Consider the following 27,179-nt stretch of genomic DNA (forward strand, 5'->3'; position numbering starts at 1 on the left):
TTGTTTTCTTTGTGCATTCTTTATCTTGCTGGTCTTTAGCTTGTATGTTAGGATTTTGTGCGGTTTTTTTAAAGTTAAAAATTCCTTAATTATTTTTATTCCTGGTACCATGACCACAATTCACAGGGCAATATACCTGATTTAATGAAAAGGAAAAGAAAAAGAAAAATCTACAACAGATAAAAGACCTCAGGAATATGCATCTAATTGACACTACATTGCATTAATCAATAGCTACACTTTGTACAAACTGTGGTTGTGACCATCCTAAACAAGAAGGGTTTCCTGTTTGAACTGCAGTAACTTTTCTGACTGTGGATCATCTTTCCTCCTGTGGCAGATTTTAACAGTTCCTCTAATGCATTTAGAACGACTGTCTCAAAGTGACCTGCAGCTGTCCTGACAGCCCCTCGCTCTCTCCTGCTAAAAACTGTAGCCGTTTCTGTTTTAAAACCTTCTGCTTCCATATCCACCACTTCCACCTCCAGATCCATGGCCACCACCATAATAGGCATTTCCTGAACTTCTGTTACCAAAACTGCCCCCTTCATGGACCCATAGTTGATTGTTGTGGTCACTATAATTTCCAAAGTCATTGTAGTTCCCACCACCACCATAGTTACCACCCTCACCTCCAAATCGATTATATCCACCATCACCACCTCCATCACCACCTATGCTGCTACCAGCTCCACCACCATAGCCTCCTCTTCCATCAAAGTCTCCTCCATGACCAAAGTTTCCTCCACCACCTCCAAAGTTTCCTCCACGACCTATAAAGTTGCCAGATAGACCTCCATGACCTCTCTGTGATCCAGCAGACTGCATCCCTTGTTTAGAAAGGCCCTTTTCACTTCAAAATTATGCCCATTAATAGTGTGGTATTTCTGAACAACAGTTTTATCAACTGTGTCATGATCATCAAAAGTCACAAAAGCAAATCCTCTCTTTTTCCCACTCTGCCTGTCTTCCATAACTTCTATGCCTTCAATCTTGCCAGACTTGAAAGTAGTCTCTCAGATTATAGTTTTCTGTATCCTCTTTAATACCACCAACAAAAATTTTCTTCACTGTTAAATGGGCACCAGGCTTCACAGAAAGCTCTCTAGAAACAGCTTTCTTTGGTTCCACCACAAGCTCATCAACCTTGTGTTGGATGCAGCACACACTGCAGCATCCACCTCTTTGATACAAGAGTGAGTCACAAAACTAAAGCCTCTGGAAGGTTTTGTTTGAGGATCTCTCATAACCGCACAGTCTATAAGTGTGCCCCATTTCTCAAAATGTTCTCTTAAACTGTCATCTGTGGTTTCGAAGCTCAGCCCACCAATGAACAGCTTCCTCAGCTGCTCTGGTTCCTTTGGATCATGGCCCACCATTCTGAGACCGGACTTACCTCTTCTAACTCAAGTTCAATATGGGACAGAGAACAGATTTTGTGTTATTATAAGAGTTATTTTGTGTGTGCACATTTCCTGTGACTTTTCTTTTTAAAAGTTCTGGGTTTTGATTTGCCTGTTGGTTTTCTAAAGAGAGAGAAGGAATATATTTATAAAGATTGATGGATGGAGAATTGGGGAATGTCCTGGGGGAAATTGGTAGAGGTAATGGTATGATCAGAATATACTGTATAAATTTTTGTTTAAAAGTTTTTAAAATCCTGTTTTTTTCTTTCTTTTCTTTTCTTTTTATTAGATACTCTCTGTATTTACCTTTCAAAGGTTATTCTCTTCCCCCCTCTTCCATTCCCCCTAATCATTTATATCCTATTTCTTAAGAAGTCCTTTCATGACTGGGCTGTAAATTCAGAAGAAAAATTTCTACAAAGCAAATATATCATACCATTTAAATAGAAATTTATTTTTAATTGCTGGAATTTCTATTATTGAGCACCATGATTGATGTATCTCCCTCCAAATATTTTTATTGAAAACTCTGTGCATTTACATTTCAGATGTTATCCATTTCCCACAATCCGACTCCCCTCCCTTCCCATTGCTTCCATGAAGGTGCTCCCTCTCCCAACTACCATCTCCCACCTCAGCACCTTAGTGTTCCCTACACTGGGAAAATAAGTCTTCACTGGACCAAAGGCTTCTCTTCCTACTGATGTCAGAAAATGTTCTCCTCTGCTGCAAATGTACCTCAGGCCATGGATCTTTCCATGCAAACTCATTGGTTGGTGTTTCAGTCCCTGGGAGCTGTGGTACATTTGGATAATTTTGCTCTTCCTATAAGGTTGCAGACCCTTTTTGACTCCTTGAGTCCTTTCTCTAGCTCCTTCATTGGAGTCCTCATGTTCAGTCTGATGGTTAGTTGCAAGCATCCTCCTCTGTGTCAGTATGGCTCTAGCAGAGCCTGTGAGGAGGCATCCATATCAGGTTCCTGTCAATAAGCACTACTTGGCATCAGCAATAGTGCTTGGGTTTATTGGGCACATATGGGGTGTATCCCCAAGTGAGGCAGTCTCTGGATGATCTTTTCTCCAATCCCTGCTCCTCTATTTGTCCCTTTATTTCCTCCCATTAACATTTTGTTCCTCCTTCTAAGAAAGACTGAGGAATCCACTTTCTGGCCTTCTTTCTCTTTGAGCTTTGTAAGTTCTGTGGATGGTTTCTTGGGTATTTTGAGATTTTTGGGCTAGTATCCACTTATAAGATAATACATACCATGAGTATTCTTTTGTGACTGGGTTACTTCACTCAGGATGATAGCTTCAAGTTCCATCCATTTGCCTGGGAATTTCATGAAGTCATTGTTTTTGATAGCTGAGTAGTACTCCATTGTGTAAATGTACCAAAATTTCTGTATCCATTTCTCTGTTGAAGGACATCTGGGTTCTTTCCAGCTTCTGCCTATTATAAATAAGGCTGCTATGAACATAGTGGAACATGTGTCCTTGTTATATGTTGGAGATTCTTTAGGGTATATGCCTAGGAGAGGTATAGCTAGGTCCTCAGTTAATACTATGTCCAATTTTTTGAGGAACTGTCAGATTGTTTTCCAGAGTAGTTGTAACAGCTTACAACCCCACCAACAGTGTAGGAATGTTCCTCTTTCTCTACATCCTCGCCAGCATCTGCTGTCATCTGAGTTTTTGACCTTAGCCATTCTGAGTGGTGTGAGGTGGAATCTCAGAGTTGTTTTGATTTCCCTGATGACTAGGGATGTTTAACATCTCTTGAGGTGCTTCTCAGCAATTCTGTATTCCTCAATTGAGAATTCCATTTTTAATAGGATTATTTGATTCTCTAGAGTCTAACTTCTTGTTTTTTTGTATATATTGTGTACTAGCCCACTGCCAGATATTGTATGGGAAAGGATCTTTTTCCAATCTATTGGTTGCCATTTTGTCCTTTTAACAGTGCCCTTTGCCTTACAAAAGCTTTGCAATTTTATGAGGTCCCATTTTTCGATTCTTGATCTTAGAGTATAAGCCATTGGTTTTCTGTTCAGGAAAATTCCCCCTGTTCTAAGCTCTTTCCCACTTTCTGTTCTATTAGTTTCAGTGTACCTGGCTTTATGTGGAGGTTTTTGATCCACTTGAAGTTGAGCTTTGTACAAGGACACAAGAAGTTATCGATTTGCATTCTTCTGCATGCTGCTTCCCAGTTGAACCAGCACCATTTGTTGAAGAGATTTTTCTTTTTCCATTGAATGTTTTTAGCTCCTTTGTCAAAGATCAAATTACCATAGGTGTTTTGGTTAATTTCTGGGTCTTTGATTCTACTTGCCTGTCTCTCTACCAATATCATGCAGTTTTAATCACAATTGATCTGTAATACAGCTTGAGGTCAGGGATGGTAATTCCACAAGAAATTTTTTTATTGTTGAGAAAGCTTTTGTTATCCTGGGGTTTTTTTTTATTATTTCAAATGAATTTTCAAATTGCTCTGTCTGACCTCATAAAGAATTGAGTTTGAGTTTTGGTAAGGATTGCAATGAATTTGTAGAATGCTTTATGCAAAATGGTCATTTTTACTGTGTTGATCATTCCAATCCATGAGCATGGGAGATCTTTCCATATTCTGAGGTCTTCTTCAATTTCCTCCTGCAGAGGCTTGAAGTTCTTGTTATACAGTTCCTTCATTTCCTTAGATAGGGTCACACCAAGGTATTTTATGTTCTTTGTGACTCTTGTGAAGGGTGTCATTTCCCTAATTTCTCTCTCTGCCTGTTTGTCATTTTAGTAGAAGAAGGCTACTGATTTTTTTGAGTTAATTTTTATATCCAGCCACTTTATATCAGCTGTAAAAGTTCTGTGGTGGAATTTTTGGAATCACTTAATTATACTATCATATCATTTGCAAATAGTGATATTTTGACTCCTTCCTTTCCAGTTTTTATTCCTTTGACATTTTTTTTTTATCTCTGATTGCTCTGGCTAGAATTTTCAGTACTATATTGATTAGGTGGGGAGAGAGTGGGCAGCTTTGTCTAGTCCCTGATTTTAGTGTGATTGCTTCAAGCTTCTCACCATTTAGTTTGATGTTGGCTACTGGTTTGTTGTATATTGCTTTTACTACGTTTAAGTATGAGCCTTGAATTACTGCCTTTCCAAGACTTTTAACATGAAGGGGTGTTGAATTCTGTGAAATGCTTTCTCAGCATTTAGAGAGATGATGTGGTTTTTTTATTCTTTGATTTTGTTTATATAGTGGGGGACATTGATAGATTTCTGTATTCAACCATCCTTCCATCACTGATAAATTCTTGGATTCTGTATACAAGAATTTTATTGAGTATTTTTGCACCAATGTTCATGAGGGAAATTGGTCTAATGTTCTCTTTATTTGTAGGGTCTTTGTGGTTTAGGAATGAGTGTAATTGTGGCTTCAAAGAATGGATTGGATAGTGTTCTCTCTGTTTCTATTTTGTGTAATTGTATGGAGAGTATCGATATTAAGTCTTCTTTGAAGGTCTGATAGAATTTTGCACTAAACCCATCGGGTCCTGGGGTTCTTTTGGTTGGGAGGCTTTTGATGAGTGCTTCTATTTTCTTAGGGGTTATGGGGAAGTTTAGATGGCCTCTCTGATCCTGATCTAACTTTGGTTCCTGCCGTCTGTCTAGATAATTGTCCATTTCCTCTAGGATTTCCAGTTTTGTTGAGTATATGCTTTTGTAGTAGGATCTGATGATTTCTTGATTTTCCCCAGTTTCTGTTGTTATGAAAGGGATTGGATTATAAAAATGAATTCAAATATAAAACTGAGTACTTCTTATAAGTTTTCAGGATCTCTGAAAATTTGCCATTCTGAGAAACACTGAATTCCAAAAGTCTATGAAATATTTTAATATTTCTTCAAAAGAAGCAAATTATTTAATGGTGCTTAGGAACACAGACTGCCAAGAAAATGAAAAGAACAGGCTGTATAATCACAGATGTGGGTTTAAATGCTGGCTCTTCAACAGAGAGGATCTCTGTTATTTTCTCATCAGGCTGATATACTTAAAATATTTCTTATTGGCACTAGTGTGGCTACAAACAGAAAATCCAATATTGGAACCAATGTGACAATGCAATGCTCAGCTATAGGTGCTCACCCATGTGGTTTGGAAATTCATGCATTTACATTTATTCTTTAAGGATCATGGTCAGTATAAAAATTCCTGCTTTAGCATATTATCATAATAATAATAATAATAATAATAATAATAATAATAATAATTATTATTATTATTATTATTGCTATTATTTACATATATGTGTGCATGCTATAACACAGATGTAGAAATTAGAGTACAGCTTTGGACATCTGTCTTCTCCTTCCTTGATATTTCTTCTTTGGTTTGAACTTAAATTGTCAGGCTTGAGCAGTATATGCTTTTACCAACTGAGACATTTTTCTTGTTCTTGTAGAAGATCTTAGTTTAAAACCTGTACTAAATCTCACTTCTTGGAACTAGGAAAGTTTAGTCAGAATCTTCTGTACAGGGCATTGGAGGACTTCATAGCCACCAAGTGGATGAAGAAGTGACAGGGAAAGCTTCAATATTGTATTGGGATAGTTGGATCTGATAGTTGCCCTATATAAGAATGACAATAACTGAGCATAATATCTTAGAAAGCTATACTTCTAAACATACATGCTACATCTTGTCCTCTCACATTGCCACAATAATGGGACCTCCAGTACATTTTATGAATTGAATATGATAAAGTTGTGGGTTTGTGATCCCATTTTCCGAATTGAAATCTGAAGCATTTCATGAGAGTTAAAAATATACGCGTATATGCATACAAATTACTTTAATCATATTCCACTCCCCCTATTAACCTACTTTTACCTCCTTTCTTCTACTGAACCATCTTTCTAGTAAATCTTGTCTCCACTTCTATTCTATGGCTTTGTGTGTGTGTGTGTGTGTGTGTGTGTGTGTGTGTGTATGAGAGAGAGAGAGAGAGAGAGAGAGAGAGAGAGAGAGAGAGAGAAAGTTCACTGAATAATATTAGATTTGCTTGCATGAGTATGGGTAGAAGAAGATTATTTAATTGAGCAAAGGCAACTTACCAGTGGTTCTACTCTGAGAAATGACTCCCTTTCCCCACCAATAATTAACTATATATAGCTTCTCAGGAGGGATGGGACCTCATGAGCCTTTTTCTTATCTATGCTGCTGATGGGCCTAGTCTTATATACCTAAACATCACTGAATTTTGTGGGCACGGATAACACCCTTGTTTTATCTAAGAATTTTATTTCACAGCACTGTTGCCTACTGTCAAGCTAAAACTTTTTGTTCCCTCTATTATGATGTCTTCTAAGTCTCAGATGTGAGGGAGAAAACCATGCCACATGAAAACAGATACAAAAATGCTTACCATAGATTAGGAAGGCAAGGTCTTTTGTCTGTTTGTTTTGTTTTGTTTTGTTTTTGTTTGTGGGGTATGTGTGTGTGTGTGTGTGTGTCTGTCTGTCTGTCTGTCTGTCTGTCTGAATGTATGTAAGAGTGTAAGGCCTTGGAGGCTGAGCAACTGGTGGGTGGGAGACCTGGGCTGCCAGGGAGCAGAGAGATCTCTGCGGACTGCACACAGAAAGTGCACCCCCTGCCTTGCCCTGCCCTGCCCTGCCCGATCCAGCAACCAGGAACAAAAATTTCGAACTTTTGTTTCCACCCGGTGGCGACTTCAGGACGCACAGCGGAGTCTGGCCCATCTACCACCCAGAACGGCAGCTCGTAAAGGCTGAACAACTGTGACCTGGAACAGAATTTAGGAACTTCTGTTTCCACCCAGAGGTGACTTCAGGACACAGAGCGGAGCTTGGCCCATCTGCCACCTGGAACAGCGGCTCGTAGAGGCAGAGCAACTGGTGGGTGGGAGACCTGGGCTGCCAGGGAGCAGAGAGATCTCTACAGAGTGCACACGGAAAGTGCACCCCCTGCCTTGCCCTGCCCCGCCCTGTCTGATCCAGCTACCAGGAATAGAACTTTGGAACTTCTGTTCCCACCCCGGGACTCTGAGGCATAGAACAGGGCTCAACACATCTGCCACCTGGACCAGTGGAAATCCATGGACACAGACCAGATACAAGGGAAAGGCAAGAACATATCACTGACAACAAAATGACAAGAGGAAAGTGAAAGAGGATATCCCAAGGAAACCAAGACAACCTGGAAACACCAGAACCCAGCTCTCCCATAAGAGCAAACATCAGAATTCCAAACACTCCAGAAAAGGAAGACACAGACCTGAAATCATACCTCAAAATGCTGATAGAGATACTTAAACAAGAACGGGAGAAAAAGCAAAAACATTCAGAAGCTTTTAAATCGGAAACAAGAAAAACACTCAAAGAACTCAAAGAACTAGAGGAAAACAGAATCAAAGAGATGAAGGAATGGAAGAGGGAATTTAAAACGGAAACTGAAACAATAAAGAAAACACAAAAAGAGATAACCCTAGAGGTAGAACACCTAAAAAAGAAATCGGGAATCACAGAAGCAAGCATTTCCAATAGATTACAAGAGATGGAAGAGAGAATCTCAGGGGCAGAAGACAACATTGTAAACATAGACAAAACAGCCAGAGAAGATGCAAAAAACAAAAAGCTCCTAACCCAAAATGTCCAGGAAATCCAGGACACAATGAGAAGACCGAACCTAAGGATAATAGGAATAGAAGAGGGAGAAGAGTATCAACAAAGAGGCACAGTAAATATCTTCAATAAAATCATAGAAGAAAACTTCCCTACCCTCAAGAATGAGATGACCACGAGCAAAAAAGAAGCCTTCAGAACTCCAAATAGGTTGGACCAGAAAAGAAATACCTCCCGACACATAATAGTAAAAACATCAAGTGCCCAAAGCAAAGAAAGAATACTAAAAGCAGTAAGGGAAAAAGGTCAGGTAACATATAAAGGCAGGCCAATCAGACTCACACCCGATTTCTCAACAGAGACTATGAAAGCGAGAAGAGCCTGGACAGACATCATGCACACCATAAGAGAAGACAAGTGCCAGCCCAATCTGCTATACCCAGCAAAACTATCAATCACCATCGATGGAGAGATGAAGATATTTCAAGACAAATCAAAATTTACACAATATCTGACCACAAACCCAGCACTACAACGAATTATAGGTGGAAAACCCAATACAATGAGGGAAAATACAGCCTAGTAAAAACAAGAAAACTCCTAAACAAGAAAACTAAAAGAAGAAAAAGACACAGACACAACTCAACCTACAAAAGCAATAATGGCAGGAAACAGAAACAACTATTCCTTGATATCTATTAACATAAATGGACTCAACTCCCCAATAAAGAGACATAGGCTATCAGACTGGATACATAAACAAAATCCAGCCTTTTGCTGCATACAGGAAACTCATCTCAGAGACAAAGACAGACACTATCTCAGAGTAAAAGGGTGGGAAAAAAACTTCCAAGCAAACAGCTCCAAGAAGCAAGCTGGAGTGGCTATTCTAATATCGAATAAAGTAAATTTCCAACCAAAAGTTATCAAAAACGTTAAGGAAGGACACTTTTTATTCATTACCGGGGAAACCTGTCAGGAGAAACTCTCAATCCTTAACATATATGCTCCAAATAAAAAACCACCCACATTCATAAAAGAAAACCTACTAAAGCTCAAAAAATACATTTCACCCCACACAATAATAGTGGGAGACTTTAATACCCCACTCTCACCAATGGACAGATCATGGAAACAGAAACTGAAGAAGGACACTGCAAAACTAGCAGAGACTCTGAACCAACTAGAATTAATAGATATATACAGAACATATTATCCTAAAGTTAAAGAATGCACCTTCTTCTCACCACCCCATGGCACCTTCTCGAAAATTGACCACATAATTGGACACAGAGCGAGTCTCAATCGATATAAGAAGATTGAAATGCTCCCATGCATCCACTCAGATCACCATGGTCTATGGCTGGTCTTTAACAACAACAGAGAAAACAAAAAGCCCACATACACATGGAAACTAAACAACACTCTGTTAAATGATAGCAGGGTCAAAGAAGAAATAAAAAAAAAGAATTAAGGATTTTCTAGAATTCAACGAAAACGAAAACACAACATACCCAAACCTATGGGATGCAATGAAAGCAGTATTGAGAGGAAAACTCATAGCCCTAAGTGCTTCCAAAAAGAATCTGGAGAGAGCTTACATCAGCAACCTGACAGCACAGCTAAAAGCCCTAGAACAGAAGGAAGCAGATATACCCAAAAAGAGTAGACGGCAAGAAATAATCAAAATTAGGGCAGAAATAGACCAAATATAATGAAAAAGAACCATTGAGAAAATCAACAAAACCAAGAGTTGGTTCTTTGAGAAAATCAACAAGATGGATAAACCCCTAGCAAGACTAACTAGAGAACAAAGAGAGAGTATACAAATTAACAACATCAGTAAGGAAAGTGGGGACATAACAACTGAAACTGAGGAAATTCAAGAAATCATCAGATCCTACTACAAAAACTTATACTCCACAAAATTGGAAAATCTGGAGGAAATGGACCAATTCCTAGACAGATACAAGATCCCAAAGTTAAACCAGGACCAAGTAAACCATCTAAATAACCCTATAACACCTAAAGAAATAGAAGAAGTCATCAAAAGTCTCCCAACAAAAAAAAGCCCAGGTCCAGACGGGTTCAGTGCAGAATTTTATCAGACATTTATTGGGGATATAACACTAGTACTCTCCAAACTATTCCAAAAGATAGAATCAGATGGAATACTACCTAACTCATTTTTTGAGGCTACAATAACCCTCGTACCTAAACCACACAAAGACCCTACAAGAAAAGAGAACTTCAGACCAATCTCACTTATGAAAATTGATGCAAAAATACTCAACAAAATCCTTGCAAACGGAATCCAAGAACAAATCAAAATGATCATTCATCATGACCAAGTAGGCTTCATCCCTGGGATGCAGGGATGGTTTAATATAAGGAAATCCATCAACGTAATCCACCATATAAACAAACTCAAAGATCAAAATCACATGGTCATCTCTCTAGATGCTGAGAAAGCATTTGACAAAATACAACACCCCTTCATGTTAAAAGTCCTGGAAAGAACAGGAATCCAAGGTCCATACTTAAACATAATAAAATCAATATACAGCAAACCAACAGCCAACATCAAACTTAATGGCGAGAAACTTGAAGCAATCCCACTAAAATCAGGGACTCGACAAGGCTGCACACTCTCCCCCTACCTATTCAACATAGTACTGGAAGTCCTGGCTGGAGCAATTAGACAGCAAAAAGAGATCAAGGGGATACAAATCGGAAAGGAAGAGATAAAAACATCACTCTTTGCCAATGACATGATAGTGTACTTGAGTGACCCCCGAAGTTCCACCAGAGAACTCCTACAGCTGATAAAGAAGTTCAGCAAAGTGGCTGGATACAAAATTAACTCAGACAAATCAGTATCCTTCCTATACTCAAAGGACAAACATGTGGAGAAAGAAATTAGGAAATGATACCCTTCACAATAGTCACAAAAACTGTGAAATACCTTGGTGTGACTCTAACTAAGCAAGTGAAGGACCTGTACGACAAGAACTTCAAACCTCTAGAGAAAGAAATTGAGGAGGATCTCAGAAAATGGAAAGATCTCCCATGCTCATGGATTGGAAAGATCAACATCTTAAAAATGGCCATCCTACCAAAAGCAATCTACAGATTCAATGCAATCCCCATCAAAATTCCAACCCAGTTCTTCAAGGAATTGGAAAGATCAATGAGCAATTTCATATGGAATAACAAAAGACCTAGAATAGCGAAATCCATCCTCAACAACAAAAAAACATCTGCGGGAATCACTATCCCTGACCTCAAGCTATATTACAAGGCAATTGTACTGAAAACTGTATGGTACTGGTACAGAAATAGGCATGTTGATCAATGGAATAGAATAGAAGAATCAGAAATTAGCCCTCATGTATATGGTCACCTGATTTTTGACAAAGGAGCAGTAAACATTCAATGGAAAAAGGACAGCCTATTCAACAAATGATGCTGGTCAAACTGGCACTCAGCATGCAAAAGAATGAAAATAGACCCTTTCTTATCTCCTTGTACAAAGCTCAAGTGTAAGTGGATCAAAGATCTCCACATTAAACCAGATACACTGAAACTATTAGATGAGAAAGTAGGGAAAACCTTAGAACACATAGGCACAGGAGAAAATTTCCTGAACAAAACACCAATGGCTCAATCTCTAAGGTCAAATATTAACAAATGGGACTTAATGAGATTGCAAAGTTTCTGTAAGGCTAAGGACATTGTCAAGAAAACAAAATGGCAACCAACAGAATGGGAAAAGATCTTTACCAACACCACATCAGATAGAGGCCTAATTTCCAAGGTATACAAGGAACTCAAACAGCTAGACACCAGAGAATCAAATAACCCTATTAAAAAATGGGGTACATAGCTAAACAAAACGTTCTCAGTTGAGGAACACCGAATGGCCGAGTAACATCTGAGGAAGTGCACTACATCCTTAGCCATCAGGGAAATGCAAATCAAAACAACCCTGAGATTCTACCTCACACCAGTCAGATTGGCCAAGATCCAAAAATCAGATGACAGCAGATGCTGGCATGGCTGAGGAGAAAGAGGAACACTTCTCCACTCTTGGTGGGGTTGCAAACTAATACAACCACTCTGGAAATCACTCTGGCGATACCTCAGAAAATTGGACATAGTACTATCTGAAGACACAGCTATTCCACTTCTGTGGAATATAACCCAGAGACACTTTAATACACAACAAAGATATATGCACCGCAATGTTCATAGTGGCTCTATTCATAATAGCCAGAAGCTGCAAAGAACCCAGATGTCCTTCAGAGGATGAATGGATACAAAAATTGTGGTACATATACACAATGGAATACTACTCAGCCACCAGAAACAATGACTTAACCAAATTCTTAAGAAAATGGTTGCATCTAAAGAATATCATCCTGAGTGAGATAACCCAGTCACAAAAGAACAGACATAATATGCAGTCATCTATATTGGGATGCTAACCCCAGAGGCTTGTAATCCCCCAGAAACAACTCACAGACTTTATGAAGTCCAAGAAATAAAGAAAACAAAAAAAAATATTTACAAAACAAGAAGACTTTGACTATTTCCATGTTACGTTTTGTTTTGCATGTACTTTATGCTCATTGTAACTATTAGGGTTTCAATGCATACTGTCAAGCCCTTGAAAAAATCAAGTACTGACTTAAAAATATATTCACATAGTTTTATGTAAAAATTATTTTAATATCTGAAAAAACAGTACTTACAAAAATGTATAATTTTAAACAAAAAATGTTTAAAATCTGTACATTTATCTTTGTTTTGTAAAATAAAGTCGTTTAAAAAAAAAGAGTATAAGGCCTTGCATCTGCAGTCACTATATTCACATATTTGATAACATGGAAAAGTAGATCGAGTGTGAATCATGCAGAGTAATAAATTTATATATAAAAATGAAGGTCCAGATAAACTTGATTTTATTTATTCAGTTTAGTTCAAGGTGATGCTTCCTGAGACATCAAGTTTCTCAACCGAAGATCAAAGGTTCCTTGTCAGATGTTGAGTTCTCCATCATTTAAAGTATAAACACAGGGCTCAAGAGTACCCACATTTAAGGAAGGCTCACTGCAAAAAGATGGCGGTTGGATCTGAACTCTGAATTCTTTCCGGAAGGTCAGGGATTTCGAATTTCATTGATTAGACCTCTATGCATGCCTATGTAGTATCATTATTCTGTTGCTTTACTCTTCGAAAGTTCTAGCAACAAGAGAATAGATATAGCCAAATAGACCTCATTATCTGAGTGGGGCTTTAATTATAAGATGACTTTCTTTCCTTTTAAATTTGAATAGTACATCATTTTTATGCAGTTGATTAAATAATAAACCTACCTTCTCACCCTTATTTGTGATTGCATTCATAAGCTATGAATAATTAGAAATAATATTTGAAACAAAGGCCTTCTGGGCTTATCTCATGAAAAAAATAATTAAACCATAATGAAATTTCATAAGAATAATCAGCCTTCCTACCCTCACTCCAAAGACCACACACACACACACACACACACACACACACACACACACACACACACACACACAATCAGGGGAATTGGAGTAAAATGTGTTCTCATCCATGAGCTTTAAATAGTGAAGCGTATGTGAGAGGGAGTCTCTGGGTTATTATGTTTATCTCTGTCAGATTCTCCTTTTATGTCTCTCAAATGTCCAAATGTATGTTCTCTAGACAAATGGATTAGAGAACTTACACAGGAAATAGAGATAATTATGGAGAATCATGGAGCTGCCATCCTTCAATTTTCTTTGAGTCCTGGGAAAATCAGTTTGTTATAGAAACATCCCAACCTGACTACAACTATGGTTCTGATCATCAGATAACAAATATAACAATGCTGGCCAGGTGTTACTGACACACTGATGATACAGTTGAGAAGCCTCTGAACCCAAACAATTTGTACCTGGACAGTAAGCCTGGGGAATCCAGACCAGAGAGATCTAGCAGTCCTGCAACATATAAATTTTCTTTATTATTTAGAACATCTGAAAATTAACCATTGTTGAACATATACAATGCACTCACTTCTTGGTCCCTTTCAGTTCCTACTCTTTGAGAATGATGCCAACCATAGTCTCCACACTGGTAAGCACTATGGAGACTATGATAGTACCCACACTTAAATTTATGGAGTTGTTGTCATGTGCAAAGCATTGCTCCAAGGTTTCTAAGTATTGTCTCTTCTAGTGTGGAGTAACTAAGGTGAAGAAGATGAGGAAACTGAGGTGGAGAAATGGTTCATGAATGCAAGAGAGTTGCTATGTACACAAAGTTATTGTTAACAACCCCTTCATTATTTGTCATATTGAAATTCAATGTGAAATAGGAGTTGACTCTCTCTTTCCACCATATATACCTAGGGATCAAGCACAGATAATCCAGACCAGAACATTTCTTCTTTGTTATTCAGATCACCTGAATACCAGACTTGAATAAAAATCTCATGAGTCAGACATGTCAGAAAACTCCTTTACATGTTGAGCCATCTTGCTGGCCTTCCAACCTCAATTGTAAGCCAAACTTTTACAAAAAAAAATTCTTTGGAATAAGAATGAAAACTAGCTATCCATGTAGACACTTAAGATCATTCATTCATTCATTTTACATGACTACCCATATTTTAATTACTTGTATATTGACTACTACTTGTGATCTAAGCTAGCAAGCTAACAATAACGGGACACCTGTCTCACTGCTTTTGGCCTGCTATGGGGTCTTAGGGGAAACTGAATATTTGAAAATGAGTCAACATGTTACTAAGCAACCTGAGCTGACCCTCATGAGCTGGGTCCTATCTGACCCACCAAGTCATAAAGTACAACAGGTAAAGCAGCAATCCATTATCAAATGGAAGTGTTTTGTACATGATTGGTCCAAAGCAGTTCCACAGGAAGAGTTCACTAATCAAATAGATAGAATGTCCTGTTGTTTGAACAGTTGGTTTGTTTCACCAGCCATTTCCATTGTTGCCTAATGAGCCTATGGACAAAATGGCTATGGTGGCAGAGATGGGGCTTTTGCAACACAGGGCTCAACAATATAGATGTCCACTCACTAAAGCTGACTTGGTGATAGCTGCTGCTGAGTGACAGATATGCCAACAGCAGTGACCAATACTGAACTCCAGATATGGCACCATTTTCTGTGGTGATGAGCCAGTGATCTGGTGGCAGATTGACTACACTAGAGTTCTTATTCTGTGGAGTCTGTGTAACGGACAACACTATTTTATTACTGGAGTAGATACTTTTTCTTGTTATAGATTTGTCTTTACTTCATAAATATTTCTGCCCAAATCACTATCTGTGGACTTACAGAACTTACAAAATGCCCTGTCCACTATCCTGGAAGTGCACACAGTATTGCCTCTGACTGAGGAACTCACGTCACAGCCATAGAAAAGTGACAGTGAGACCATGATCATGAAATCCACTGATCTTGCCATGTTCCCCACCATTCTAAGCAGCCAGTAGAAAGATGGAATGAGTTTTTGGAAGGTTTGATAGCACCAACTAGGTAGAAGTAGCCTGGAAGGTTGGAGTAGTGTTCTCCAGATGGCAGTATATGTTTTGAATCAGCATCCAATATATGGCACAGTTTCTCCCATAGCTAGGATCCATGGGTCAAGAAATCAAGGGGTTGAGAAGAGAATAGTTCCACTCAATATTACCCCTAGTGATTCACTAGGAAAATCTTTGCTTCCCGTTCCCACAACCTTAAGTTCTGTTGGCCCAGAAGCTTTGGATCAGGAATGGGAGGAGCATTTCTGCCAGGAACCTCAATAAATGCCCTTAAACCAACAGGCTGAGACAGGAATAATAGTGTTAGAATTGATGATTGATCCAGATTACCATGGGGAAATTGGATTGCCTCTCCAAAATGGAGGTAGGAAGGATTATGTTTGGAAGGTAGGAGATCCTTGAGGGCATCTCTTGGTGCCACCATGTCCTGTGATTAAAGTCAATGGGAGACTACAATAGCCTAATCAAGACAGGATAACAAAGGGCCAAGAATCTTCAGGAATGAGGGTGTAGGCCATTTTTCCAAGAAAAGAATCATGATTGGCTGAGGAGCTAGTCAAGGGTGGAGAAAATACAGAATGGGTAGTATAGGAAGGTAGTTATAAATATCATCTAAGGTCACATGAACATATACAGAAAAGAGGATTGTAACTGGCATGGGTGTTTTATATTTTGCTAAGAATGTATTTCTACAGATATTTGTGTTTTCTTTCATCAATTTATTTATCAGGTGATATGACATCAATGAAGGGAATATCAATAATTACCATATTTAAGTTTGAAATACTCAAAGAATGTTTCTGAAGGGACATAGCAAGCTAATTAAAATTTATAATGCATTTTCAGTTATACAAAGGGTAGCTAGTTATATTATGGTTGGCATAATTATGACCTGCTTAAATATATAATACATTTGCAATTGTACATATGATAGTTATATTTAGGCATCCTTATGACATGCTTATTTTTTTTCAGAAATTAATCACAGCATAAGGAGATGACTGTGTCAAGTTGACAAGGGCTGGACTTATGATGGCTCTTCTTAGTTGTCAAATTGACTACATCCTAAAAGTGGAAATCACACCTGCAAGGGATCTTTGATTGTTTTCTAGTGAGAATATCTATTTCTAACCCAAATCTTTGAGGTAGAAAGACATGCCTTAATCTAGATCTTTAAGCCAAATCAAATCTGGCTATACCTGCTGAAAGCCTATATAAGGACATTGAAGAAGAAATCTTTTGTTCACTGTCTGCTTTACCCTCACCTTGCTATCAAGTCTTTATTGGCATCAGATCCTAGTTCTCCAGGACTCTAGCATATATTGAAGAATACTAGATTTTTGGACTTTTTGTTTACAGCTAGCTATTGCTGTATTAGCTAGACTGCAGCCTGTAAATCATTCTAATAAATCTTGTTTCCAGACACACAGAAGCCACACAGGAGAGAGAGAGAGAGAGAGAGAGAGAGAGAGAGAGAGAGAGAGAGAGAGAGAGAGAGAGAGAGAGAGAGAGAGAGAGATTCTATAAGTTGTTACTCTAGACAATGCTAACCAATATAGAGAACCAATATGTTCTCTAATTTAGCCTCTGCTTATAAAATCTAAGAAAAAGAAAGCATCAGAAAACCCTGCCCACTGTGACATGCTGATACTATTGGAGGGACTTGCCTACTCAGATATAAAGCCAAGGCCAAGGAAAGCTAACTGCAGAACAGCTGCAAACAACACAGTCTAATTTCCATAATTAAAGTTAAATGAGACCTTTGGGAAAGGTGGGAAGCATTTGCTTCATTCCCTAGCTCCTTGAGGTACTTTTACATTTCCCTTTCCCTTTTGCAGCTATGGTTGATGTAGAAGCTCAGTGATGTGCAGACAGACACAGTCCCAAAGCTGTCCTTCACATTCCCAAGGCTTCAGCTGTGTCTTGTCCAATCAACAGCTGGGGCTTGGAGATTTTCTACTACTTCAATTTCGACTGAGTACTAAGAAAAACTGTTGCTATAGGTCCTCACAGCACCCTGATGCTGGCCTGTAAATGCCCTATTTTGCAGTTCTAAAGGTAGAGATGTTTAAAGACATAGCTGAACCTTTTGAGGGAGAGAGAGACAGGACATCAAAGAGGAGGCAGCATAGGAAAATCACCAGCAAATGTATCTTCCTGGTAAATAATCAAACCCAGAAACATAATGAGGAGGAGATATTTATCCACAGTGTTTGGGTGGATAATAAAATGGGTTCCATTTGCTTTTCTTTCCCTCTTACTTTCTCACTGCAGTTTGACATCTCTCACTTGGTTTTACAGATTGCAGGATAAAAGGGAGTTAAAACTATCAGGAAGTGCAATGAAGTTAGAGTGAAAACTGAATATGATTTCTTGTGGGGAAAAACAAGTCAATATTTCTAGACTATTCTGGATATGCTATAATTTTTAAGCACAAAAACAGCTAACTTATATTCAATGCCATCCAAATGGCAGGCATAGGTCTTGGTATTTGATTCTTTTATGCCAAAAATAACTCCTTGTCCTAAAACACTCTCTTAAAAACACATGTTGAGGTTTAATTTATGTACTATTAAAGCTACTCATTTATTGTACACAATTCCATGTTTCTTAGTGTATTTCTAGGTGTAAGCAAAAATCACAACAATCCAGTTCAGGGTAATTCATTCCTCTTTAAGAAATCACATTACCAGTCAGTTTTCATTCTTCTTCCCCTGGAACCTTGGAAACCACTAAGCAGTTTTTTTCTCCTTTGCAAATTTAACTGCTCTGAATATTTTATATCAATAAAGCATTAGGATATATGACCTTTTAATCCATCTTCTTTCACTTGGAATCATATTTTGTAGTCTTGTACACATTAAGTACAACATTCTTTTATGGTTAATAAATAGTTCACTGTATGGATATACCTCAACTATTTTATTTGTCCATGCACTGAATGCATCACAGTTGTTTGATGTTTCACAGCAATTATCAGTACGTTGTCATGTGCATTCCTATACAAGGTATTTTAGTACATTGTCTTTACATTTGTTTTTATATCTTTAAAGGGATCAAGGAAAAAACTGAGTACTACAATCAATAATAGCCTTAGTCCAAAAGGTGCTCAGAGTTTCAGTTTGCATCATCTGAAAAGCCGAGGTGAAGAATATTGACCACCATCCATCTGTAAGGATGACTAAATTAGAACTATGTAAAACAAGTACAGAAGAGATAATAAGAAAATATTACCTGACTGTATAGCCACTGATTTTCCTTCATTCTTTCAATCCTTGCTCCATCTTCATCTGATCCATCATCTGGCTTCTTGGATGTTCTTTGGTTTTTTTCTCAGGTCAAGGTGACTTTTTCTTTCTCAGAGGCACTTCTTGCATTGCAGAGATCTCTCAGATTCTAATTTCAGTGATTCCTTTTACAGACTTCTTCCCTGGATTTTCACGTGAAATGAAGCCGACTTGTCATCCTTTTATAAGCAAATGGGCAGGTATTTGGTTAATGGTTAATTGGATTTCTCCATTTGCATTCAAGACTGAGGATTTTGTTTCCCTTGTGCACCACCCACATCTTACACCTAGTCCATTGCTAAGTACATATAAGGTGCTCAATTAAAATTACTTGACAGTAGACAGACAGGGCCTTCAGTGGAGGGGAAGATTGACCAACCCATCTTCAAAATTTCTGACCCAGAGTTGTTCCTGTCCAACAAAAATGTAGGGACAAAAATGGAGCAGAGACTGAAGGAATGGCCCACCAGTGAACAGCTTATCTTGGGATCCATCCCACGGGCAGGCACCAAATCCTAATACTATTACTCATGCCATGTTGTGCTTGTAGACAGGAACTTAGCATGGCTGTCCTCTGAGAAACTTTCAGCTGACTGAAACAGATGCAAATACTCATAACCAACCATTGGACTGAGGTCAGGGACCCCTAGGAAAAGAAAGATAAAGGAAAGATTGAAGGGGATGACAAACCATAGGAAGGCCAACAGTGTCAACTATTCTAGACTCCCGGAGCTCCCAGAGACTGAGCCACCAACCATAGAGCATACAAGGGTTGGACCTAGCACCTAGCACAGAGGTAACAGAAGATGGCCTTGTCTGACCTAATCCTATAGAAAATTGATTCCTCAGGGAAGGGGGATTCCCAGGGTGCAAAAGTGGTGGGAAATGGGTTGAAGAATTCTGCAAAGGTGATCAAGAAGGGGGAGACATCTGAATAGAAATCAATAATAATTAAAAAGAAAAATAATTCACATAATGATACAGAAAAAAAGTTACTTCCATATCATCCAGCTGTTATCTGCAACAGGGAAGATCACTGAACAAATTTATGAGTCATCCTGTTTATAATGAAAGAAACAAGCTTTAAGGATTATGCTCTGTCTAAACAGAAGTAGATATGTAAATAAGGTTGTTTAAATTTAATCTCCTATGAAAGATAGGTATAAGAAATGACAATATTTTTTGCTTTAAAAAGAAGTTGTTCCTAGCAGATTATTCTAATGTTTTTGGAGTATAACTTTTTGGAACCAAATTGTTTAGGGTTGAAACTAGTGCTGATGCCCTGTGTGTGTGTGTGTGTGTGTGTGTGTGTGTGTGTGTGTGTGTGTGTGATGCCCTGTGTGTGTGTGTGTGTGTGTGTGTATAATGCCAGGCTGTTTGCTTAACCTCATTGCAATCCTCACTTTCCTCATGTATAAGATGTAGCTAGTAATAGTGGTATGATTTAATATAAGCAAAATTTTTTAAGTATGGCTTATAGATAATTCTGTGTGGATTACATTTGATAGGGTCCCTTGAAAGTTCAAATCTACCTGGAATCCTAGAAAATGACCTAGTTGGAAGAAGTGTTTGAACAATAATAGTTAAGTACATTACACATTGTAAGGTATGCCTTATAATGAATGATTGTATTCTTATCAGAAAGGGGAAGGAAACAGAGAACACAGAAAGGACAACCATGCAGCAGGGATTCACATACATACAGAAACATGTATGTTTGTCAGAGTGTCTGTCCTGCATGGGTTGGAGGACTGGTGTTCCCTGTCAATCCTGCATCCCCTCTCAGACCTGTGTCTCTAGCTAGAAGTTCTTGTCATCTTCCTAGCAGCCCTGCTCTAGGTTTTTTCCCTACTTCCTTTTCCTGGCAATGTGGCCTTTCTTCCAGTGTTTTTTCTACTTGGCTTTTTAAAAGCTTTTGCCTGAGCATACATATACTCTTTATGAAAGCAACTTTGTACTTTATGCTCATTGTTACTGGTGAGATCTTTCTCACACTATCAAACCTTTAAAAAATAACAAGTACTGACAAAAATGTATTGTATAATTTTATGCAAAAATGCTTAAAATCTGTACATTTATCTTTGTTTGGTAAAACAAAGTTGTTAAAGAAAAAAAAAAAGAAAGCAACTTTTTTTCACTTTCACCCTAAAGTGAAGCTCCTATCTATGCCAACTATCTATGTTTCAGGGGCCATTCTGTCTATTTCTCAGTGACATTTGTTTTCATTGACAGATTGCTTTCAGAGAACAAAACATATTCTTCCACAGGCCTGGTGTCAAATGTTCAGTCAGCTTTATTGTGTCCAAATCAAGATATGGTTATAGCCACGCTTGATATGAAAACTCTAGTGGGGAATATTTCCCTTCCCTTGTAGCTTCTGGTGGCTGATACTTTACCTTGGTTTGCAGATGTATTAATGTCTACCTGTGTGAATGTGTCCTTGGTCTACTTTGTGCATTTCTGGATCTCTGGCTTCTCTCTTATTACAAAAAATTTGGGCATTTGAACCCCTGCCAAGAACACAACTTCAACACTTTAATCACATCCACAAACAGACATTTTTATCAAATGTGGCAGTTACTTTGCATAATTGCAAGCAAAATACCAGAGAGCCGATTTAAATGAGGCAGCTATATGTGTTTCATTGTATTGTTTTACAGGTGTCAGTCCCCTGAAGCAGAGACAGTATGGTGGTGGTAGTGTGCTTGTGTGTCTGTATGTGGGAGTATAGTTCTTAAATAAGTCAGGAGATAAAGAGAAAGTGTCAGATCGTTTTACCATTTTCTGCCTTTGTTTCATTTCAGCCTTACAAACCATTGAATTGTGGCACATTTCACTCCAAATGTCTTGGAGTCAATTAGCTGGAAAGATCATCCCAGGTATACCCAAAACTGTGCTTTACTAATCTTGGTATTTCTAAATCCCATCACACTGGGAACCAAATTAGCTCTCACACCAAATGCATACATTGAGAAAGTTTGAGATGAGAATAACTTTTTCTTAATTATAAAAATGTAGCATAACCCTCACAAAGGAGGGCTTTTAGGTTTCCAGAAACTCACCGAACAGGATGACCAATGGGCGTGACACATGGTGGGATTTGCCCACATTCTCAGTACCTAAGGATTCAAAGGAAGGGTATAAGGATTCCGAGGAAGCCCAGGTGCCAGGAAAACACAACTCAGAACAGAACTGAACTGAACAAACAAAAAATAATGAAAAAAAAACTGTATGTGGGAAAAAAGTATGAGAAGGGAAATGTCACATGGAAATGTGCTGAGCATCAGCAAGTGTCTCAACTATCTCATTTCTGAATTAGGTCCTGGTAGTCACCCATTGTGCAGGGGTCTGCAGGCTTAGATTTTTAAAATTAATATTATCTTTAATCTGTCCTCACAGTCCATTTACTATCCCCCTCCCACTCTGCCCTCCAACAGTTCCGCATCCCATTTCTCCTCCCCATCTCCAAAGGTATGTCCCCACACCATCACAGCCCCCACGACCCCAAACTTCTGATCTCCTTGGGGCCTCAAGTCTCTCAAGGGCTAGGTGCATCTTCTGTCACTGAGGCCAGACCAGCAGTCCTCTGCTGTATATGTGTTGGGGGCTTAGATTTTTAAAACCTAGTTTTAATAAGGGTTTTTAAAACACGTTGACCTCCCTTCTAGCCCACTGTCCAAAGACAGGAGAGAAAAGATGGTAAATAGGACAAGGGGATGTGGAGCTGGTTGGAAGTAGTTTTTAGGGTGATTCCATTCTCTGTCAGAACACAAGCAGTCGAGTTCCGTAGTGTCAGGGTACCAAATACAAATCAGTCGCAGTGGCAGAATCTAGCAGAAACTGCTAGCCTTCTGCTGCCAAGTCAGCACAAATCAATGGAAGTGATCAGGACCAACTGAGTTGACAAGAGTTCTCTGCATATCTCTCTCGATGAAGTGAAGATCAGCAAAAAGGAGAATGAAAATACAAGACCAAGAAAGCACTGTAAAACTAGCTAGCTATGCAAGCACACCGTCATTGTCCATTGGGTCCTATTTATACTTTTCTAAAGATTACACGTCTTCCCATGGGTCTTGCCTTAGCAAAACAACACGTGAGTCAGCAACAACAAAACACCACATGAATTTGCATCACCTGATATATCCAGGAACTTCTACTTCAGAGGTCATGCGTAGAGTCTTCCTCCCCAGTGCAAGGCCAGGCAGTAACCTGGTTAGTTGCACTGTTCATGTAGAAAGCCATTTATTTCTATGGTCTTACAAATCTTCACATAACAAAAGTTCTTTATGTTTACCACTCGCTCCCCTTGAAACTATAAATTCTTTATAAATATATATATTTTTTCTATAAAAATTTATTTAATCCTATATATAAACCATAGGCATGGCTTACTATTATTATATGGCTATTTCTACCTTTAATATTAGTAAACAATAATAGAAAGTCTACTGTGCTATTATAAGCCTGAAAAACAGTGTTATCATAGGTAAAAGTAAGATTACTCCTGTCCTCAGTAAAGTAACTTAGAAACTGTCACTCAGAATGAGTCTTCTGATTCAAACATAGATGATGCAGATACAAAACAGAAACAGTCTATTTACTCACACAAACACTCATAGGTCATGGTTTGTTTTAAAGTTTTGAAACATGTCACTATGTAGCTCAGGCTAGCCCTGAACTTGCCAAGTAGCCTGAGCCAGCCTTATACTTTTGGTACACCTGCTTTTACTTCTAGAGGGCCTGAAACCCTATTTTTGAGCCATTTCTGATAAGAAGCCAAGCTCCATAGCTCAGTGTTATCCAGATTTTACATGATGGCCTGCACATAGGAGACAACGCTAAGCCCTCTCACACAGCAAAAATGTTCTTGGGATAACCATCCTAAGTCAGTGTTTCTTCTTGGCATACATACTCCCCAATGTCTGCTTGATGGAACACCACAATTGCCATGAGGTCCACTTTTCTGCAATCTTGGGTAGACTTTGCTGCCACCCCAAAACCCAATGGAATGTCTGCCATGGAATAAATCACTACTCCCTGGTACCGAGACATGTTTTCAGTAATGAAACCCAGACTGGATTTCAACACATGGATTCCATACTAAAAAACTGTTCTGCTCCAGGTTTTAGCCACACTTTATACTTGGCATAGCGTACAAGGTAATCCAGAGCTGTAACATGTAACCGGAACTTCTGGGTCTTAGTAAGCTTTCCAAAACACATCCCCAGTGACACTTGCTTATCTCCAGCAATGTTGGCGTCCAGCATCAGGATCATCTCACTTACATAGTATACTGAGCCGTTGCGCAGCTGGAAACAGTAGGTGCCATTGGTCCTGTCCACCAGGAGTTGTAGGGTCTCTCCAATGTAATTGGTAATTTTCTCAAACATCATGTAGGTCTCTTCTTCAGTTGAAGGCTTCATTTACCCACTATCTTGGCTCCTGGGATCCTGGTGCCTTGAAACTGGACATTCTTAAATAGAATTGTAAATGCGTTCTACTTTCACAAATCCTTGCTTTCCTTTACTTGCTTTAAGAAAAATCACAGCATGACCTCTGGTCCAATTATTTCTTTAGAAGTGGCTTAGTATGCCAAGAATGTATTTGCCTATTTCCATATACCCCTTTTATTTTATTATTTTGTAGCATAAAAGTCCAATGCTGGGAAGTTTTATAAATAAGAACAGCAGATTGCACCCTTAACTGATTTCACATTCTCTACATGTTACAGACATTCCTAGTGGCTTTTGTTCAATCTTAATCTAATTTCTATAAGACATGCTGACATTTTCTCACTAACCTGCCTATTACTGTAGAATAGAGGTTTTCAACCTCTGGGCAGAAGCTGCTTTGGAAAACTATCTTCAAAGATATTTACATTACAATTTGTAATGTAATGATTCATAACAGTAGCAAAGTACAGTTGTGAAGTAGCTATGAAAATAGTTTCATGGTTGGGGGTCACCACAGTATGAGGAACTGTTTTAAATGTTGCAACATTAAGAAGGCTAAGAACCAGTGGCCTACATGGTCATGAGTCCTGACCAGAAGGTGGCTGAATGACTGTCTCATTGCTTGTGGGAACATTGTAGAGCTGACAGTGGGAAAGGACATGAGAAAGTTCAGCTCTGTGATGCTCCCTTTGAAACTGAATGCATGAGACTTGACATGCTGTGTATGGTTTATCTTTATTTAGCTTATAGATTGCTTTCAGGATACTCTGGGAACTGCATCGTAAAGTGATAATAATGTGATTAAGTCATTATGAGAGTCCCACTGTAACGATAAGGCCTGCAGTGGTGGCAGAAATGGATAATCTTAAATGTACAAAGTAACTGTCAAGATGTGTGCTGAGGAGCTTGAGAGGAAAACAAACATAAGCTTTAAGGACAGAGCAGCATCTTATATACTATTGGAAAGGATTAGCTCCAGATAGGAATCTGGGAATCATGGCACCAGAATGGAATGCAGTGTGCTCAGAGTTGTATTCTGTGACTGTCAGAGCTTACAGACAACAAACAATCTTTGAACCCCATTCCCACTGAACTCTCTGGGAACAGATGTGTTTGTAAATGTCAGTTCCTTCTGTAGTGGGTAACAACTATTTCCTCTCTGTGTTTTGTGTTTCTCCAAAGTTGACCCCAGGACCTCTCACCACATCATATTCTAACCTCCTGACCTGACCTCCTTGAGGCTGCCCTCTAGAGAGGCCTTTAAAACATCAGTTGGGCCAGAGAGGCATTTCTGAATAGAGGAAAGCCAAGCATAAAACACTGTGTCTTCTATCTATGCTAAACTGGCTTTTGGGGCTCTCTGTTCACTTCCAAGGACAGCTCAATATTACCATCTTTGCCATTTGTTTCAAAGGGAACCATGTGACAGTGTCATTTTTCCTTGAAGACAGACTTGTTGTAGTAATGCAAGATTCAAGCTTCACAACTCCAAGTTCTAGAATAAGTGATCCACTCTAGTGGAAAATCTATGAGAGTATGCTCATGACTAGTTAATGATATTTTATTTTTGTATTTTTGTTTAGGGGATTTATGTTACATTTTGTATTAATCAACCTACACTTTCTTGTGTTTTGATATAACATTTTATTACTAGAATTCTATACAACATATCTTATCCATATTCACAAGTAGTCCTTCTAAGTATAACCCTCCACATCATGTTCTCCATTTCTCTATTTTCTTTCAGAAGAATCTGTCCTGCAGCAGATGTACTTACTGATCACTTAGCTTTCTGAATATTTCCATCCTCCTCTTCTGAGATATTCCTTGAGCAGTAAGTATAGTGGCTGTGTTGTAGTCATACTGAAGTTAAATATACTATTTTTAGGAGATTTCTACAATTTTTTTGTGGCTTTTTAATGATATAAATCTATTGCAAAGAGAAGCCTCTTTGATGATGCACAAGAGATACATGTATCTATATAGATACATATAGATAAATATCTAGAATGCTGTTAGAGCTTATGCTGATTTAGAAAACTGGTCGTACTATGCTGTCTTGTGGATTCTGTGGCCTTAACTCTCAAAGGTTAAGCTAAATCTGTAGTACCAGACATAGATATCCTCTTATTGAATAGGCCTTCATATTCAATTTGAGTGATTGTTGCTTATCTCTAAGATATAAATATTACTATTGTCCTTTTCAGAATATCTTGCCATACTGGCCATGGTGGTTCCTTGGTGTTATAGCTGGATAGGACTATTTAATTGCTTTTCTCTGTTGGTACCTTGAATGGCTCTTTTCAAAACTGTGATGGCTAGTCCTCAGTGTGGTGGTTTCCAGGTCAGATCCAAAATGATTACTCCAAATCTTGTGTCTGAAGTGTATGCATAATTCAGCAACGTGGTCTTATCTCCATTGAGGCAACCAAGGGCAATGGCAATAGTGTATATTATTTTAGATGTTTCTTGGACTTCCCTAACCAAAAATCTGAACAAAGGTTTCCTGTACCTGGCACTTTGTTTGTGGTAGGTAGAGAATGGATTTTAGAGGAAGAAGATTGTCACTCCACTTATCATAGCATTAATTAAACTATTACACACACTCACACTAAAAAATGTTATTTTAAATATCTATACTATAATACTTTTACAATTTTTTTAAACATCTAGGAGTCTGCATGATAATTCTTAGCACAGAAAAGCATTTCAACAATGTTTATAACTCCATGATAAACAAACAAAATATGAAATGAGCCACCATCACTCTGGCTTTCATGTCCTATGAGTGAGTGTAGATTTTGTTTGGTTTGCTT

The 27,179-nt window shown here is 38.4% G+C and overlaps 2 pseudogenes across 2 annotated transcripts; both read right to left on the reverse strand.

Moving 5' to 3' along the window:
• Positions 1 to 447: 447 nt before the first annotated feature.
• On the reverse strand, positions 448 to 1,379 carry LOC308415524 (heterogeneous nuclear ribonucleoprotein A3-like; annotated as a pseudogene). Its single transcript has one exon. The product of its transcript is annotated as a heterogeneous nuclear ribonucleoprotein A3-like (transcript).
• A 22,412-nt stretch (positions 1,380 to 23,791) lies between these two features.
• LOC308415603 (60S ribosome subunit biogenesis protein NIP7 homolog) lies at positions 23,792 to 24,333 on the reverse strand (annotated as a pseudogene). Its single transcript has one exon. The product of its transcript is annotated as a 60S ribosome subunit biogenesis protein NIP7 homolog (transcript).
• Positions 24,334 to 27,179: the final 2,846 nt, after the last annotated feature.

Source organism: Micromys minutus (genome assembly GCF_963924665.1).
Source record: "Micromys minutus genome assembly, chromosome: X".
Classification (NCBI taxonomy): Eukaryota; Metazoa; Chordata; class Mammalia; order Rodentia; family Muridae; genus Micromys; species Micromys minutus.